Raw genomic sequence first — 16,054 nt, forward strand, 5'->3', positions numbered from 1 at the left:
GCCCTCATTTAATATGGGTCTTAGAGGGCAGTAAACCTGGAGCCTTAAAATAAACCGCTCTCTCTCTCTCTCTCTCTCTCTCTCTCTCTCTCTCTCTCTCTCTCTCTCTCTCTCTCTCTCTCTCTCTCTCTCTCTCTCTCTCTCTCTCTCTCTCTCTCTCTCTCTCTCTCTCTCTCTCTCTCTCTCTCTCTCTCTCTCTCTCTCCTCATTAGAGTCACTGCAAACTCTTTCAAACGGCTCCTTCCTTCACTCAGAGTTTTCCTCTTAATTGGTTAGCTTTGTAAGGTTAGACATGCGGACGGAGCAACTTTTGGGAGTGTTTGGCTGCCATCTGTGTGGATACGGCTCTAACTATGTACAGATGGCCTATGCTCAGAGACAGGTTGCTTCTTGGGGAAAAAACCCCCACCAGAGACGGTTTTGGTTATTTTAACAAGATTTATGGCCGTTCTCACAGGTAACTATTTGAGCCGTAATGATGATTGTTAGTCAGCCGTCACAAATGGATGATTGAGAGCAAACTGAAAGGAGGGTAAAGAAAGCGTGCATTTCCCTGTTTTTACATATTCAATGACAAATCCATCGCCATGTGGGCATGTTTGTCAAAGGAGAAAATTGAATTGTAGAATTGTACCACTTTCAACCCTTGGCAAACATATTGAACCAATTGCAGCTACTTGAGAAAATCTTTCTTCATTTGGTTCAAATGCAATTAGCCACCCAGTGAACCAGGATATTGAAGAAAAGGGTAAAGATGGGCAAATATTTGTTGGACAAGTCACATTGTGAAAAACATAATCATATAAGACACCATTATTACTGACACAGTGATTGATGTGTTCTCCCACTGCACAAAAAAGTGTTGTTTGTGGAGCAGCAACAAAAACACCAGATTGTAAAACTATGGAATAGTTAACAGAAGTACAGTAGTCTATGAAATACTCTAAAATATAGTGCCACGTACTGTTTGTTTTGTCCTCAGTTTTTTTTCTCCGTCTTGTTGTAAAGCACAAAGGATTACACGTTGACCTGTAGAATGTCTATTCACAACTAGTAACCGTGACACAGGGATGGCCTGCCATGTGGGATACTAATTCATGCAGACTTTTATCTCTCAGCGTACCTGCAAGGTAACTCTTGCTGGTAGGAAACCTGTCGGTTGCAGTTCAGTGGCTAATGCTTTCTACTGGGAATTGGGATTGACCCTCATACAATTAAATATGGGTTGGCCAAAATATTGTTGGCCTCTTGCCACATACCGTCTTTGGTTTAGCAATGAGAGAAAGGTTAGGAGTCTCTGATACGCCACTTCCGCCTCTATTAGTAAACCTGCTCTCGGAACTAGCCAATGGAATTGGCACGTTTTCTTTCTTCTCCAAACTGTTTGACGTATAGCCTACATTAGACCAATTCACCAATTTGGACCATTCCATGAACTTTTATCGTAGCCACATCTATTCTAAGTCTGTTGGACCAATGTCTCAAACTTGGCCTTCTTTAGCCAATACAGAAAGACCAGGAGAAACTCCAAACGCGTAGGCATTGGCTTAATCTCCCACAGGCCACAACACCTTCCCCTTAATGCCTCGCAGTCGTGTGATTCGCTAAAAAGAAATGATCCCAAGTACTTTAGTCAGTACGGTCACTCCTGTAGAATTCTATGGTGTCTCCCACTAAGGACAACGTTGAATCGTTGATGTATCAGGCTTATATGCGCTGTGCGCAATAGCCTGGGCTTGTGGTTAATGGTAGCCTACTGAACTGATTACCCCCAATATCCCCCAAGACGAGAGGCCCAATCATGACAAGATGCTTCAGCTGTTGGCAGGGTGAAACACACAAGGCTTTTGTCTACTATCCCATAGGTTGAATAATTGCATTCACATGTCAGTCCATAAAAATGGTCAGTCTCCTAATTGAACCAGTTAAAGCTAGACTTTCTTATGCTTTTTGGGAGTTAAGTGTGTTTTCACTATTTTGTTGGGAGATGAAACGGAGCAATATTTACCTCTGCTCAATTAGAAGCCCCCTTACGCGAGGCAGAAGTAGTTCTTATGGAAAGAGAGAAACAAAACTTCCTCTCCTACACTCATCCCGAGTGTGCATGAAAGAGAGTGAGTGCCGAGTGCGGCGTGAGAGAAAGAGGTAGCATTTTGACAGCAGCATCCCAGTTTTGCCAAACTTCATTGAATAAAGGTGTATTATAACAATTATAATTTGCTGTGCCGACACCTTTTTCATGATGAAATGGAAGTGTGTGTGTGTGTGGGGGGGGGGGTTGAAAGTGGTGCTGCGGCTTGCAGTGTCAGCGATTATGGAGTCAGTTTTGAGAATGAATGTGTCATTTCATTAGATTTGTAACCTCATTATTCATTATCATATATTAATGGAGGTAGCAGGGTTGCTAGCCTGGATGGTAGCAACCAGGATGTTCATTTTAGCACAGCATTGTCAGGATCAAAATGCAGTAGGTTACAATTAATTTAAAAAATATATATTTCTGCTGAAATAATGTCATTTAGCAGTGATGAACTTTATCCATCTTCTAATTGGGATATGGTATTTAAAACTCTTTCCTATAAAGCGAATGTAAAACTACATCTCTTGCAGTTGTGTGATAGTGTGACTATTTTCATGCAGTAAATTAGCCCCAAAATACTCCATGTTGGAGTAATGTTCTGTTGATCGCCTCAACCCACTCTCTCGTTTGTCATTTTTCTTTGAAACCAAAATCTCCTGATCAGTGAAGTGACTCTTCAACGAAAACCTGAGAATGAAGCCAAAAGACCGGGGAAAAGATAGCTTTTGTTCAATTCGTTTTTTCCCCGAGGTTCTATTAGGAAATGGATCCCAGGTGTTCGATAAGCCTATAGTGGACATGACAGCCGTGCAATCAAGTGTATAAATTTAATTGCAGGCTCATTTTGTGCCGTTTATTAGCCGTTTAAGGGCACATCGCTCCACTTGAACCCTGTTATTGCGAGGGAGAACAGCTGTTTGGCTCCTTTTTAACTATTTGTTTCATTGCATAGTTTTACAAAAGTACATTTTAATGGCTGTAGTTAATACATGCTAACCACCTCTTGCAGGGAGGAGGAATTGTATATTTGACGATGCTATTTACAAGAAAAAAAAAGTGATTTTCTGTTTTTTGGCATGTTTTGAATCTCTTATGGCACATTTTCTCTGAGAATGTAATTTAATACAAGCCGCACCTACAATATTAGATGAGGTGTGTAGTGTACAACCAGGACCAATACCACACCGCTAAACACACAGGCCAATAAAATAGGCTCAAACTGTATTCGTCTGATATTTTCCATATATATAAAGTAACCCATAAGCCATACCATTTTGTAACAGGAGATGTAATCTGGTTTTGTCCTATGGTACTGATGAATACTGACAGCTATGGAAGGGCATGTACTGAACACATATTGGCAATTTCCGTGACAATAAGTAAAATCATGTTTGTACGAAAGACTGTAAGTTCATTTTTGCTAATTAGCAGTAGTAGTAGTAGTAGTAATAGTAGTAGTAGTAGTAGTAGTAATGATTGTGATGATGATGATAATTACAATAATGATAATGATAATACTGTATATGGTAGAGAACTATTTCCTTATACAGATGAAACAAATATCAAATCAAATGTTATTTGTCACATGCGCCGAATTACAACCGGTGTAGTACAGTGAAAAGCTTACTTACAAGCCCTTAACCAACCATGCTTAAAGAAGTTTTAAGGGAAAAAAAGTGTTAGTAAAAAATAGATAAGTCAATTAAAAAAAATAAAAGTAACAAATAATGAAACAGCAGCTGTTAAATAACAATAGCGAGGCTATATACAGGGGGTACCTGTACAGAGTCAATGTGCGGGGGCACCGGTTCGTGGAGGTAATTGAGGTAATGTGTACATGTAGGTAGAGTTAAAGTGACTATGCAAAGATAATAAACAGAGAGTAGCAGCAGCGTAAAAGAGCCGTCTGTGTAGCCCTTTGATTCATTGTTCAGGAGTCTTATGGCTTGGGGGTAGAACCTGTTAAGAAGCCTTTTGGACCTAGACTTGGCACTCCGGTACTGCTTGCCGTGTGGTAGCAGAGAGAACAGTCCATGAATAGGGTGGCTGGAGTCTTTGACCATTTTTACGGCCTTCCTCTCACACTGCCTGGTAAAGAGGTCCTGGATGGCAGGAAGCTTGGCCCCAGTGATGTACTGGGCCGTACGCACTACTCTCTGTATTGCCTTTCGGCCGGTGGCCGAGCAGTTGCCATACCAGGCAGTGATGCAACCAGGATGCTCTTGTCGGTACAGCTGTAGAATCTTTTGAGGATCTGCGGACCCATGCCAGATCTTTTCAGTCTCCTGAGGGGGAATAGTCTTTTGTCGTGCCCTCTTCATGACTGTCTTAGTATGTTTGGACCATGATAGTTTGTTGGTGATGTGGACACCATGGAACTTGAAGCTCTCAACCTGCTCCACTGCAGCCCCGATGAGATTAGGGGCTCGGTCCTCCTTTTCCTATAGTCCACAATCATCCCCTTTGTCTTGATCACGTTGAGGTAGAGGTTGTTATCCTGGCACCACACGGTGTTGGTGATCAGGCCTACCACTGTTGTGTCATCGGCAAACTTGATGATGGTGTTGGAGTCATGTCTGGCCATGCAGTCACAAGTGAACAGGGAGTACAGGAGTGGACTGAGCACGCACCCCTGAGGGGACTTTAGCTTAGTGATGAGCTTTGAGGGCACTGTGGTGTTTAACGCTGAGCTGTAGTCAAAGAATAGCATTCTCACGTAGGTGTTCCTTTTGTCCAGGTGGGAAAGGGCAGTGTTGAGTGCAATAGATATTGCATCGTCTGTGGATCTGTTGGGGCGGTATGCAAATTGGAGTGGGTCTAGGGTTTATTTCCCACAGATTGATTTCCAAGCCACATTTCATACTTGGACAATAAAAAGCCATGGTATGTTAGTGGTGAAAGAGCTGTGTGTTATGGGGTCCATCTTGGTCCCTGCCAATGCCACACCCACTGTATGAGGCCTGTGGACCTGCTGGCTTTTGTTGAAAACTCCCTCTCACGGCACCCCATTAATAAAAACCCAGAGAAGGCAGTGTTAATTGTTACCATGCACTAGGGCTCTGGCATTCCTATAAATCAACTAGCTAATTGCAACAAATTGTGGGCTGACATTAAGCTATGATTCTGAACCGGCAAATATTCATCAACATTGCAACTAGCCCATAAAACACTGAGCCGGCCATTTCCCAGGCCTCACATATATCTCCCATCTTACGCCCCATTATTTATGGATCTTGCTTGTCTTCAGCATTTTAAGTGCTCCAAGTGAGTGAATGAGATGCCAGGGTGTTTATTTATTTCCTGAGTTTAGCCCTGGTGCTGGCAATGTGACCAGTCACAGGCCTTGTCCTCCTTGTTACCTTGCGAGGGCAGTGTGCTGTAGTCGTTGCCCTATCGATTTCCCTTTCTGACTCACCCTCAGGCATTGTTGCATTGTTGGAAACACTAGCTACACCATGTGCACTTCTACTCTGTCCAGTCATAGGTTGAAAATGGGTGCACATTGGTTCACAACACTGGCAAAGGATTCAATGGTATTTCATATGGAATTGAAATAAACAAAGTTTAGCATTTTGTTCTGAATGCCCATTAACCAACAGGCAATACAGTAGCCACAACTGGGTTGTCGTCAAACAACTATGTTGGATCACTTCACCTTTGATTTGATTTGATTTTTTTTCATATAGACTAGTAGTAACTTAGGTAGTTACCCCTCCATTCATTGACAGGAGCCATAACTGTCCAGTCAGTGTGGATGATCTATTCCGGTCAAATGCGTTAAGAGCGGCTAATGTTGTCATTGTCCCGTCCGCTCAGTTTGGCAGCATGAGCTACACATATGTGTTGTAGCAGCGGTTAGTAGAGTCTCCCTCAGGTGTGCACCAGGAGCTAAAGATGTCTCGGCAAAGGTCACCTACTGATTTGTTATGTGAGCGCTCACGGGGAATTTTGATGTGCATTGATCAATCCGACATCCCAACATGCACATAAATCAGTGGTGTGTATTAGGAGAGCTCCCCCCCCCCCCCCCCACCCCTACACATTATCTCTCCTCTGTTTTGATCCCCTCTTCCACCCACCTTCTCCTCCTCCTCAACTGTTGAGATCCTAGTCAGCTGATAGATCACAATAGCTGGCCTAGCCGTTTGATGTAGAAAAGGGAAAGGGGGGGGGGGATCCCTTTTGACCCTCTTTAGCGTTGATGGCTTATTACCATGTTCTCTGATTCAGCTGGTTGTGTTCAAGGATCTTCTGGGCGGTGGAAAAAAAGGTCAGCTGCTTTTAGTTGTGCTCTGCTAGAATAGTAATACTGTCCTTATTTAAATGATCTGATCCAGCTCTTATTAAATGGCTGGCCTGGCGCTCTAATTTAATAGTGTTGCAGCCCGGGCGAGGGCCGCAGCTGCAGTCAGCAGGGAATTAGGTGCTTCGGAGGCAAAGTTCAAGCAGGAGCCCCTGCTTTTGGGGATGCATCTTTCCCACCAAATTAGCAGTCGGTGGCGGTGCGCAATTAATTCTGCACAAACCAGGAGAAGCTTGTCATTTAATGAGGTGCTCCCCCCCCCCCTCCCCCCACCCGTACCTCTCTCTCACTACCTCCCTTATTCCCTTCCTCCTTTACTTTCCCATCCCCTCTCCTCCTGCCTGACTCTCACTATCACCCTTATTCCTGTTCCTCTCCCTCTCCTCTTGCATACCCCCCCCCCCACCCCCCCCCCCCACCCCCCCCCCCCACCACCACCACCACCACCACCTCCACCACTCCACTTTACACAAACAGAGGGAATTGATCCATTAAGTGCGGGGGCTATTAATGTTGTTTAATGTATGTCTGCTGGTTAAATGGAGGCACTCTCCGACTTGTAGCAGAACTCCAGTGTTTGAGAGCCCCCGGTGGGTTGGCCAGTGTGAGTAGAGATGAGCCCAGTTCTATGATTTCACCCAATCAATACACACAGCTCTTTTACATGACTGATTTAGAGAAAGATGTTTGGCAGACAGTCAGGTTATGTGTGTGTGTGTGTGTGTGGGTGGGTGCACATGATGGGCATACGTTAAATGTGTGCTACAGTGTATGTCTGTTTTTATAGGATCTAAAATAAAAAGGCAATAAACAGGTAAAGGACCCATGTTGGAAATACATTGTGGAAGGTCTCTGAGCAAAAATGTACCATATATTATTTATGTCCCATAAAGTGTTGAGTTTTAGTTTGTTACAGCTCTCACTGTGTTTTTATTGAAAGTTCAACGCTTTAATAGGTGGTTTGAAAACCTTCGAAAGCCTGTCAGTTGTTCTGATTGGCTGGTCTCTGCTTACCTTGACAATAGTCATCACCCCCCCCCCCCCCCCCCCCCCCCCCTTTGCTGTAATAGCAATCCAATATAGATCCCTACACACTGATTCAAGGTCAGATTCTCCCTTTACCTGTTAATGGTGACATGTAGGTAATTGGGAAGGGTGAGCTGATCTTAGATCAGTGCTGGAGCCTGTCTTTAGTCTCTACGCTGTTCCCTCCATGTGCTCTGGGCCTATTTACAGGTAATGGGGCCTAGTCATGTGGTCCAGTCGGCCATAAATAAGAGCAGGGGCTCTCTATCAGTGCTGACAGAGTACAGGGTCCTTTTGCCTGGCCCTCCGCCCGCTCATTCCCCCCCACCCCCCATCCTAATAGACTGCACTGACACCAGTCAGCATTGTTGTTCTCAGATTTATGTGACCTTGATTCAGTCTGCGCAGTGATTTGTTTATTGGCACTTATTTTGATGCATCTGGAAGTGAGTGTTAAAAGCCAGGCGACAGACAGGGTGGGAGAGGAAGAGAAAGAGGGGGAACGAGAGAGAGAGAGGAGGAGAGAGAGAGAGAAAGCGGGGGGGGGGGGGAGCGAGGGAGAGATGGATAGAGGGGGAGAGAGACCTCTGGGTACAGATTACACACTACATCATTCACAAAGCTTTGTTACTGATGCGTTTTTTTCCCCTTTTTTAAATTGGCTTGCGCGGACCCCCCCATGCGCCTTGACAAACACATCGCAAATACACACAGACAACATATTGTATTGTGTCCTGTGCAGGAGGAGTCTGAGGGGCCTTCGGAGACACTACTGGGTAAGGATAGGAGTGAGGTGGTGAAATGATGGAGCTGTGTGTCTGTTATGCTGATATACAGTGTGGGGATCAATAGAGAGAACCACTTTTCTTCTGGCTGTTGGAGAAATAGTCGCATTGACGACTGCTTGACATAGAGACATGAGAAACTCCAGAAAAGTTGGTAATACGGTGGAATGTGAAACACATGTACCATGTGAACTTGTAATATTACTTGTAACATGCAAGGACTGAAGTGGGAAGAGTTTGGCTGACACACTGGATATAACGAGCCATGAGTTTGAGCAATGATGGGGAAAGGTTTGGCTGCGGCGCAGGCAGTCAGGATGACACAGGGCCAGAGCCTGAGGCGGCCAGAGAGGCTGGAGAGCCCAGCTGTCACCTCACTCATCCCCCTTCTCTGGGGGCAACTGTCAATCACCAGCCCCTCATATCGCTCACTCATTGATGCTAATTGCTATTGTCAACCCCAGAGACCCAGAGGATGCTAATGCTAGCTCCAGTGCCCTTTTTTGGTCGGGAGAATTTGTGTGCGCCTCCAAACATGAGATGAAAAACAGTAATCCTGAGGATGGAATCAAAGGTGATTGCGGTAGTGCATTAATGAGGCATTACCGATATGAAAGGCATGATCACAAAAGTACCTAAATGGCCATGTTCAAGCCCTCCCGTGCAAAGTCACTAAGAAGGGAATGGAATGCATGTGTGTTGAGGGGAAGAGTGGAATTACACGCAAAGCAATATACCTAAATGAAAGACAAGATGGATGCTCTCCAAGAGACGGGTAACTGGATTATTAATTGCCTGCCGTTCCGTCCCGCAGATAATGATGGGATGTATCCCCGTGAATTTGCGCGGAATAGATTTGCTTTGGACTGATTATTTATTGTACTCCCTGTCGTAGGTCGGGTGGTGTGTTTGGAATAGTGAATGGGGCTGTGGGGGGACGGGGGGGTAAATAGCCCTCAAGTGGGATACTGTGAGCTCCTGTTCAGTTGATCAATTACAGAATGCGAGCAACATGGAGGATACAAACAACACGGCAGTTGTTGTTCTCATTTGGAGTTAGTTGAGGTCTTCACTTTTCTGACCCGGTCCATATAACTAGCTGCGTAACAAACAATGCCCACAGGTCTGTAGTTTTGTGTTCCGTCGAGACATGCGTTTAGGCAATTACTGATCAACTAATCCATCAGGATGTCGCTCCTGGTCTACGTCCTGCTATTACACAGCGCGTCAGCTGCCTTTCAGCAACGCGTCAGATTGAACAGAATTGCGACGGTAAAGACGAGCATTTTCTCTGCATGTAAAGCCTGCTGGCTGAAACAATTAGACGCCATGCACAGTAGAAAGAGAAGGCCAACAGCACACGATGGCCAGCGTTGGATATGCAGTCCAGTCTGCACACTCCAGCCTGTGTTCTCTTCCTTCATTTGTAGAAGTATGGAGGGACAACATTATCATAAGATAACAGTGCGCACCCTCCTCCTTCATCGCCACTCACAGCCCATAAATCAGGCCACTGGTGTCATGGCGGCTGGAGGCGTGGTAGCCGTGGCGACGCGGAGGATCCCGGCGTGGGTGTGAAATCACTTGACCCCCGGCATTAACCTTTCTGGAGTGAATGGCCGCTCTTCTCTCGGCGGCCGGGAACAAAAGAGGCCTGGTATTGATTAAACTCCACCGCTCGCACTTGATATTAAACACTGGCTTAGGCGCCTGTGTTCCCTAACACCCCCCCCCCCCACTCTTTCTCTCTCTTTCAGTCACTCCCTCTTTCTCTCAAAACACACACACTCGGACACCCCCCTGACCAGGCTGGAGCGTAGTGCAGAGGTAGTGAGGGTCACAGGGAGAGACCCTGAGAGGGTAAAGGTTCAGGTCCCTGGCGGTGTCAGTGTTTTGTCATCTGGAGCGGTGTTTACCTTCTCTCTCCTCCATGTTCTCCTCCCTCCATCTCCTCTCCCTCCTACCGATCGATGCGCGCAGCCTGCCCGTGATGCTCTATGAGGGTGTGAGTGTGTCTGAGGCCACGGTCGCTGACCCAGCTAAAGGCTCGGGAGGTGTAGTCTCTTCCCCTGTCTCCCCTATCCCGTTATCAAGTCTATACTGTTGCCTTGGCTTAACATCAAGTTGCTCTTTCTAAAAACCTCTCTTGGGTATTCTACACATTTAGAAATCAAGGACGTGGACCACGTGTCAACGTTAGTGAAATCATTACAGCCAATTGTGTAAAAAAAAAAAAATAGAAGAGATTGACACTCATAACAAGGATTTGGTTAGGGAGAGCAGTAACCTGTACTCTCTGCTAAAGGACTAAAATATGACCAAAGTTCTTGAAATGAGCACACTGTGTGCTAGCATGAAGTACGTTCTTTGGATAGCTTTTTTAGGGAGTACTCCTCATCTAGTGTTTTAGTGTTTTTAAAATTGAGCACCGTTAAAACACTTTGCATTGAAGTGTCCAATTAATAACACCCAAAAAATGGTAAGAGAATAAAATGAGGTGGCCTACTTCTAAGGACCATAACACAAGCTCCCATTTTGAATTCAATTACACGGGAATTGTTATGCCATATTGCTGTCAAATATATTCTAGGAATTACAGAACAAAACTGTCTAACCTCCTCATTACAATATTTATACCTTTAAGAAATGTATGATACATTTACTTAGCTCTAGCAAACGGTAAACAAACAATACTCACATGTTGTTTTGGATCATGAAATTATTATATAATATGACTTAATGGATTTTTATGAGAAAATTCATTTAATGACGTTTTTCTTAAATCCCTTTTATCACTCCTATTGTGACTTTCAAAAATGTGATCACAAATAACTACAACAAGCAAACATGGTTTACCCTCTACTACAAACCTCTTGTTAAGATGTTATGACACATGCTGTGAATAATTTGTTGCCATTTTAAATCTCCAACATACTCACTTTCACCAGCAATCCACTGGCTGATGCAAAGTTATGCATTTTAAATATGTTAAGTAAAATCCATTCACTTCTTAATTTCTCTTTTAAGCCAACTCCATTGCTCTTACGGGTAGTACAGCTAAAAGCTGCCCTTTTGTAATGAATGGAGCAGTGTACGGATGTTTGAAGGTGGATGTACCTGTGTTTATCTGTACACCTGACCTCTGTCACATGACTGTTGCGTTAGGCACAGGGAACACCAGCGTTGGCTTCTAGGAAGGGGCCATCTTGCTTAGGCCTAATTGTCATTCCTTCAAGAGGGAAGGAGAGGGGGGGGGGGCTGTCCTTGTCACGTCTCGGCAGCCCAGTAAATAGAGCGTGCGATTGTACCCCCCCTTTCTGACAGACGAATAGCCCTTCCGTCCGTTGCTCCTTCCCTCCCTCACCTCATCGTCCTCCCCCTCAATTCCATTCCAGCTTTCTTTGCCTCCCTTATTTATCTCTTCTCTGTCATGTTCTTCACACGAGTAGAAAATAATAAATTACTGCGCCCAGTGATGATTTATGATATTACTGACATAATTAATGATGCACATCAATTTTCCTGCTTAATTGAAGGGGGCTGCAGAGCTATCCTGGCACTATGAAAGGCTACAGCCCAGAGAATATAAAAGCATGTCCCCCAGGTTCCTCCTTCCCTCTCTTTCTCCTTCTCTCTCTTTCTCCTTCTCTCTCCTTTCTTACATGATGCTGGACTGACGTTGTGTGTGTGTGTGTGTGTGGCTCGCTCAGCAAGATCCATAATCCCTGTCATTGGGCAGTAAATCACACTAAAGTGTCGGACACTTGTTTTCTCATGTAAATATGCATGCATACATATTTTTTTGTCTGGGCATCCATGTGTGCAGCAGGCCTGCTACATAATGTGGCTATGAGTGTGTGTAGGTAGGTATACAGCGATATATGATTCATGAAGGTGTGTGTGAGGCATATGTAATTCCTGCTCTAGCCCCAAGACTATAGATAACAAAGTAAAACATTAATATTTGATTTGGAGGGAGAAGGTATAGGGTCTATGCTTTACACTGCATTTTAAACAGTCAACTCATTAAGCTGTGTACGCCTGGGTTAAATATATATATTTTTTAATCCCATCAGAAAGGATGTTTTCAGGAATACTTCTAGAAAATAGGATACGATTTTGTACTACTATTTTGAAGAATAATTTGTAATGCTATGCACATTCACAATCCACACTTTGTGAATTGTCATATGTGATACCCACAATGTTTTGACAAAATACTTTTCCCCCCTTGAGAAATGCAAAGTAATATATCATTTGTGATATATTGAGAGGCAGTGCATAACCGACCAAATGATCATATCTATAGTTAAAGGTCTGTTTTACTCTAGACTCGATAAAGACAAAATATATTATTCATGAAATACAGTATATGGCTTCATGTAGTACCTACAGTATATTACCATAGTTATCAAAATTATAAGTGAAGGTAATTTACAAAAAGTTTTTTTCCCTGTCTAGACAGTGGTTTCTTTCCCTCTGGCTAGGCGATGATCTAGGAGTTTATTAGAAAATCTGCCAAATCTAAAATGTATCAATCAGCTCCAAAAAAACATATTTGTGGACCTTCAATCTTACCTGGGCAAATACACTTTCTTACACACAGAGATACAATAGTTCAAAATTAAGGTAAGACTCAATTAGGTCAAATACATAGTGTGTGTGTGTGTGTGTGTGTGTGTGTGTGTGTGTGTGTGTGTGTGTGTGCGTGTGTGAAAGAGAGAGAAAGATGGAGAAAGAGTAAAGGAGAGAATGAAAGAGAGAGAGAGCTCCGACCTCAAGCGCCACAGACTCCATTTGAGCGTTTCACGCTGGCTTCACACAGCTTCCCATTTGACGTGTGATCAGGTAGTTCAGACCGACTGACTGTGTCAACACACAGAATGTGGAGGGGGTGGACTGGATTAGTCTCCATAGCAACGGCAAAGTATCCCTGTTTGTAGACAGACACATTCTGCTACATGTGAAAGTGATTGACAGGCCCATTCCTGTGCAGCTGACCCATTGAAATGAGCGAGTAAGCGTTATTATATGCAGCTGCATTGAGGGGGTCTCCATACTTTTAAAGTGCTCTTGTAAGTGCTTCTCTGGCATTTGCATAAGAAACATGGAATGCTTTTTAGAGAGGTGGGGGTTGTTACGTGGTGCCTTCCTATGTTTAGCTTGATGGCTTCTTTGTGATCAAGGGGAGGGGAGGTTGCCAGAGGACAGAAGAACTTAATTTCCAAAGCCCTAAAGATGAGAGAGGAGGGGGGGGGGTATAAGTTCACCATGCAGTCTCATGCAGGCAGGCATTAGTACACTGTGTGTGTGGGTGTGTGTGTGTTTATTCTCTGCGAGTAAAGAAGGAAAGGCATTTAGAAACGGAGGAAAAGTGTACAGTTTGGGTCTATGGGACAATGGACCCAGTTAATCTTATATCAGTAATAGTTAAGGTAAGTGCACGTTGGATGAGTTGGATAAGTGAAAATGTTGCTTAAATTTACCCTTTTTTACTGGGGTTGGAGGGATTTGAATAAAGGGCTTCCCTAACTCTGGGCAAGGTAGACTGAGCTTATTCCCAGGATGACAACAGTTCCACAGCTAATGAGAGTTTAGTAGGCTAGAGTTTTCATCAGGCCCCTCTTTCAGACACACGCATGTCACACTGCAATGGGTGATTTAACCATCGAGGGCTGTGACACTGATGGGTTTGTGTGTGTGTGTGTGTGTGTGTGTGTGTGTGTGTGCATGCATCCATTATCTCACTCATCATTGACACCTCTTACAATAAGTTTACATTATATTTGTGTTCATAAATACTATACTGTACTCTTACAATACTGCACACTGCACAATGCAACAGTTTAGCTGTGAGCATATGTTTAGTAACATTTCAACACGCAATATTATAACATTTTCCTTATCATGACACATAATTCATGTATCAATTGATCATTTGGAAGAACACACTAGCTCATTATAGTACCCTTTTGTACCTAATTCTACCCATTTCATAGAGGTTGCTTTGATCAGTTTTGTGGTTATTTCTCGTTCAATAATTAAAGCGGTAAGCACTAGGGGGCAGCAATGTTACACAGAATGATTCCTGCCTTCTGAGGCAGTCATCATTGGAAGGAGAAAAATGTGGTGATCCATTTTTTGTTGACAGTCCTTGTTTTATAATTAGTATTAAGTAACAATAATACAATTCCGTCTAACGCCTTTGAAAATATGTCTTTCTCCATATTACCCGTAGCAATATATATATCTCTATTTTTTGCAAAAACAATCAAGGCCTCATCAAATTAATAATTTCCTAGTGTGATAAATTGAGGAATGAAGAGGAGCCGTGGTCATTGTAAGCAAGGCGTGCTATTGAAAATGCCAACCGGTAAACGTTTCTCTTGTTTTAGGTTTACAACATTCTGCTGGTAAATGTTGCTAAATAGCAGCCTATTCCATTTGTAAAGGACAACTTTACCTGATAGGTAAGTTTCATGTTATTGGTCCTATAAAATATTTAAATTGGAGACAATTATCACGAGTTGTTTTTTTTTGTGTTTTTTTTTTTTTTAATGATGGGGCTATTGGGTTTTGAATAATCTGTAGGCTAGTTTAGCCACTCTCTTTTCTATGTATTACTCACACAAAGTAGCCTACCCACATAGGAAATAGATCATCCCAGGTTAACCTGCTTCATCTGATTTTTCTTTGTCTTCCACAAAAGGCTATTTTATTAAAAGCTTGCATATGCAGGAGGTCTAATTCTCATATATCATATTAAGAGACAGATGACCGGTACGGTACCTTACAGTTACCAACGCTTACTATTTAAGACATTTGTAAAGTTGCTGGGAGGAGGGGGGGTCAAGTTCAAATTGAAACTCAGATTACATTTAACAAGTTGAACACTTTATTAATAACACACATACTATTAACGTAAATTAGTATTTCATTGTTTGTAAAAATGCACACGCTTTTGTAAGCATTTATAAGCATTACAATTTGAGCTTTTATAACTTTATAAACATTTATGAGCATTTGCGATGGCTTTTTCATGAAAGTTTTTATAAAGTGCAACGTGTTTGTAGGCTAATGCATATTGTATTGTTATTCAAAGTTCTACTAAATGAATGAAGGTGCAGATTAGTTTACGTTGCACATTAAATGACATTACATTTATCCTAATGCAGATGAGATTCTTTATTTGCAGAAAAAGAGGCGTATTTTCCCCTGCAGACAAAAACATCTGTGTTTGTATAAATAATTACCAACAGTGCAATATAAAGATATAGACTATATTACATTGAATAGCATGCAAAGTTTTTATTTGGACTCATTACCAGCAGTTCAAGGACATGCGTTTAATTTATTTATTCACATTAATTGCAATACTAGTCCAAAGTTAGCCTATTTATGGCATTGAGTAGAGCCTCTACTTTCAATTGACCTGATTTACTGTTTAAATGTTGGTTTTGAATTCATTTCGTGTTTTCTACTAATTGTTTGTTTTCCTAAATCTGAAGCAGACTGGATAAAGGTTGTATAGGATTGTGTAGCATAACAAAATAGTTCTTTAGCGTGAGTAGAAAATACATGTGTGGCCAAAGACAGAGCAGTGTCCGCTCATGCCAAGTCTTTATCTCGACACACATCCCAATGGAAAGCCTCATGTCAGTGTCCTGTCGTTACCAAGGCGTTGTCAAGCCAACGTCATCTAAAGGCGACACGCGTCATCTGTCTTTGACTAGGCACGTTCCCCCCCTTTTCTCTTTTTTAATTCCCTAACACACACACATACGTACACACACACGCATGCACGCGCACACACACACACACACACACACACACACACACACACACACACACACATACGTA

The 16,054-nt window shown here is 43.0% G+C and overlaps 1 long non-coding RNA gene across 1 annotated transcript in view; it reads left to right on the forward strand.

Annotated features, from left to right (window-relative positions):
- The first annotated feature begins 13,506 nt into the window (after window positions 1–13,506).
- LOC118937445 overlaps window positions 13,507–16,054 on the forward strand; it is a 29,455-nt gene continuing 26,907 nt past the window's right edge. Inside the window, exons 1-2 of the long non-coding RNA XR_005034795.1 lie at window positions 13,507–13,629; window positions 14,590–14,664. This is a non-coding gene — a long non-coding RNA (uncharacterized LOC118937445). The remainder of the gene's footprint in view (window positions 13,630–14,589; window positions 14,665–16,054) is intronic.

The sequence above is a fragment of the Oncorhynchus mykiss genome, chromosome 11 (assembly GCF_013265735.2).
Source record: "Oncorhynchus mykiss isolate Arlee chromosome 11, USDA_OmykA_1.1, whole genome shotgun sequence".
Taxonomy (NCBI): Eukaryota; Metazoa; Chordata; class Actinopteri; order Salmoniformes; family Salmonidae; genus Oncorhynchus; species Oncorhynchus mykiss.